The sequence below is a fragment of the Anticarsia gemmatalis genome, chromosome 10 (assembly GCF_050436995.1).
Source record: "Anticarsia gemmatalis isolate Benzon Research Colony breed Stoneville strain chromosome 10, ilAntGemm2 primary, whole genome shotgun sequence".
Lineage (NCBI taxonomy): Eukaryota > Metazoa > Arthropoda > Insecta > Lepidoptera > Erebidae > Anticarsia > Anticarsia gemmatalis.
This window is the reverse complement of record NC_134754.1, coordinates 6,762,942-6,767,581: the sequence shown is the minus strand read 5'-3', so window position 1 is coordinate 6,767,581 and position 4,640 is coordinate 6,762,942.

Here is a 4,640-nt window from a genome sequence, read left to right as displayed (position 1 = left end):
TCACTCTAACGCTTATGAGCGCGCAAAAAACGCTTGTTTAACAAGGACTATCCGGTTTGTTTCTCACAGCCACTAGAAGTAATTGATTCGGTCATAGAACCAGCTAAATTGAATAACATGCAAATCTATCAAAATGTATACGGACCAAATGTTCCATTACTTATGATTGTTCCTTCATTGCGATAAGGGACAAAAAATACACTAAGTAGTGTGCTTTGTCTTGGTCTGTAGCTCTGTACTGTACATGTGAATAAAACTCTGCTGCGCAGTTTAACGAGATGCCACGACGCCAACATTACTTCACGTTGGATTGGAGGTCGACTGCCTCGGCATTGCCAAATTTGAAAAGGTGACGTCACCGTTTTATTACCCGCCGTACAACTTCAATACTGCCGTGGATGGCATCTCATGCTTGTTTTGTAAGAGTGCTGTGTATGAGACGACAGCGATGACACACAGTGTATTGAAAACATTAGAAGCTTGTCGTAAAGTGTAGATACAAGATTGAACTAAAACAGTAAACATTAGATTGTGAGACGATGTAAAAACAGTCACGTCTCTTTCCATGTTTCGTACGACATCGCCTTGGGAAATATAAAGAGGTGCTCAAATTGCTCAGCTCATTTCAAGTAGGTAGACAATTAGTAGATATTCGATTCCACCATTCGCAGACTAGGGTATACAGTTACTAAATATTTGCACACGTTGTTAAATCAATTGAGGCTTTAGTTTCAGTGAGACGTGACCATATTTCCATTTTGTTCCACATAAATTGTTTCTGTTTAAACTGCTCATACTATTAAGTTTCTCAAAACACGTCGCCGAGTAAGGACTGCTCGAATTCTCGTGATCTGAAAGTTAGAAGCATTCAAATTGATACTAACAGTAAATACCAGTTTAGGTGTTCAAAAGCGTAACTGTTCGTGGATGCACCTTCTGGTAGTCGGGTATTTGGAAAAATAAGTATATTAACTAAGTACATAAAATAAAATACCAATACGGCTGTCATTTTCGAAGATCCTTGACAGTCGTTAACAGTAGTCAGAAGCTTGAAAGTCTGACAACCAGTCTTACCGAAGGGTATCGTGTTAATACCTAAGTAATTGGGTTGTGGAGGTCAGATAGGCAGTCGCTCCATGTAAAACACTGGTATCCAGCTGCATCCGGTGAGACTGGAAGCCGACTCCAACATAGTTTGGAACAAAGGCTAAGCGAATATATATATAAAATAAAATACCAAATATATATTCTTGCAAAAAGCTAATAATAAGCCTAATAATAAAATAAGTCGCAAAACTGCTCATTTTATGGATTATTGTTTTGTGTTGACGACTTGATTGGCGGAATATGGATGACTTCTTGATAGACACTGTTGTCACAATACTCATCTGCTACTAGACCTAGCCACCATTATTTTTCTAGAACAAGGGTGAGATAAAACACCGCTAGCAGCATTCATTAGCCGCATACGCAAGGATCCCATTTCACGTCGTGTTCAGTACCAGCACAATGAACATTGTTTAGCATTCAAAGAAGAATGCCTTCACACTGCATATTATGACACAAGCACATTGTGCTCGCAAAATGCACATGTCCATAGAAAGAGAATATTTACACAACACTGCCTTGTTAGAGCTTCACATGGCTTGATACTTGGTACTAAGGAGGTTATGTAGCTCTACGAATAGATAACTATTACTAACGTGATTATTACTAAGTAACTCGATACGGCGACTAGTTTTGTTATACATTACGGAGAAAGAAAGAATAAATCCTCTAAGCCTTTACAATGTTCGGTAATCACCATAAAAAGAAAAGTGACACAATATGAGAACTCAAATTCTTTCAAGAGCATGGCTTGTTTAAATTCTTAAGTTCCTTATTTCATGCAACCAAACAACGGATAGAAATGCATTCGTGCGTAAAAGCCAATATTAGCTGCAGTCTGAAGTATTTCTTTATAACATAATGTAAGGAATGCAATAGATGCAGTCAGATATTTATCAAATATGTTGCGATAGTTAAATATTTTTGTAAATAAAACAATTAAGTTAATCATCGACTCTTCATTCCTTGACTAAAACATGTAATACTTTATTTAGAAATAATAGTAACTGTAATTTTTTACTTACATAACCGGTTTACTTTGGAATCTTAAATACATTAGCTTTACGCATAAAGGAATAGTTTCCAACAATTACTTTCAAGGAGTAAAAATGTGCTATCGTGTTTTCATAACAGGACCCACTGGTATAGTACGTTACATAAATAGGGGGTGCAAATGCTGAGAGCGATAACAACACAAACACTACGAGGTAAATTACATTACTTTTACGATTAAAATACGAACGGGGAAGCGAAGAAAACACCATTTTTATATTTTGATAGGACGTCGTGGGTGTATAGATTGTTTGAAACGGGGTTTACTATTAGAAATACCAAGAATAATATTTTTTTTTCAGACACAAATACTGATTTGGGTTAAAATAAATGAAATATTGAATTATATTTTGTAAATAAAGTAAATGTTAAAAAAAATATAAAAATTGTTATTTTCATAACTAAATAAAGGAAATTGATTAAAGTGTTTTTTAATAAGTAAAAGAAAATACAATTTTAGTAAAAAAAAAATACATACAAAATATTGCCTTTTGAAAAGGTTAATTGCAATGTATCTGATATCTAAAATTTCTAATAGATCCCTTAAACATCCGCGATTGCATCTATCCATGATTGCTCATACGGCTTTCTATTTGGAGGTAACTACATAAGTTGGTGGTGGTACTGCGGCCAGCTTTCGCAAGTGCCGCCATTCAATGTGGCGAGTCGCGTCGGGCCCGTTGCGGATAGAAAGCGTCGCGACCTCACTTTCACCCGTGCTAGCAAAACCAGAGGATGAATAACGCTAATATCTCTACCCGAGGTCGAAGACCTTTTTGGCAAACACACTTCATAAGTAGAGCGTAACTTGAACAGCTACTAGATCTAGGCCGTGTGCAGACACAATTAAGAAAAGTGTGTTCGAAATTAGTTGTAATTATTTAGTAAATATTGTTTTTGACATTTTATGCTTCATTTTTGTTTAGAACTTAGCAACAATCTCTCATGTATCTACCGAGTTATGAGTATACCGAAAGGATGCATTATTTTTTATATTTTTATAATTCCTTGTTAGAATTACTCATTTCCGTGATGTGAATGGGTATTTATATTTTGTCATACAATTGAGTAATGACAGATAAAACTGGTCGATCGGATGTGTCGACATGTATTGTAAACTCATAATTACCAAGAATTCATTTGAAACAACAAACGAACGTGATCCGAAAGGACATCATTCATCAGTCTCGTTGAGTCCATTTACTTGGTGTCAATTGATTTCCAATAACAGTTTACAATTGAGACAGACGATGCATGCGGGGCCCGCTCAATTGTTTAATCAACAATCGACTGCAGCAATTTGTGACGCCATTAAAAGTTTATAAAATAAAATACCATGAGAAGTGTAAACTTGCACACAGCGACGGGATGCGCGGCGGGAGGTCTCAAATCCGACAACGAACAGGAAAATTTCGCACGAGTAACTAACCTGAATGCAGTTAAAAAAATTAACCAACCTAAGAAACTTTACAACTCTTGACAAGCCAGTCAAAACACCAACTCCAAGAATCACACAGTCAATATTTGTTCGCTATAACCGTAACCAATTTGATTATTACGGTTTCGACACAAATAATGTAGAGTTGATGTAGTGCATTTAGAACGGCTATTGCACGTTCTTGGGCTCCGGTTTTTGATAAGGTACTTAAATATAGTGGTGTACATCGAAAATTTTGTGCGAAAAGGTTTTGGTGAAGTAAAATACTCAGAAAGTAACAACTTGTATGAGGCAGGATGCACGGTACAGTGGAGCGAGACGGTTGCGCGCTGTGGCACAGAATGTTCCTGATCGTATACATTATGGAACAAATGCAAGTAAGCCAATTTTAGACTTAATGCTGTTATGCAAAAGATTTAAAATCAATTGTAAGCCCCTTAGCGTTTAAGCCGTTTATTTGTTATCACAGATAAAATTTCGTAGCCGTACTTTTCGAGAACATGGTGACGGAAATTTTCAATCCTGAGTGCAGTGCATAAGACCGCTTTTCGCGTACTTTCGAGAAGGTTCTATAGTCGTTCTGGAAGTTTGGAGTTCAGTTCTATGAACTGCTTCCGCCGCTGCTCCTTCCGTCTCGGGTTGCTGGTTGCAGACATTCCTGAGGCGGACACCGGACCCGGCTTAAGAATGCTGACCAGACGGGGACGCGCTGATGGCATGATAGCTTAATGCGTCCTCGAACGACAACGTCCCCGCTGCATTCCGCGTTGAACAACCAACATATTTCCTCTGTTATGTGATTATATACAGTTTCCGGGTAAGTGGTTATCAGCTGTGTTACGTTATTATTTATTTAAATGTTAAAACCTTGTTCGTCTGTCTGGTTTAGACAATAACTCAATAACTACATTATTTATTGACGGCGTTTATCTAACAAATTATCAGTTATTTCTGTCGGGTCACGTCATAAAGTTTTTATCTATTTGTGTAAACCGTGAGAATGATTATGGGCTGCGGTCCCATGTCTTTGGTCCATTCATGG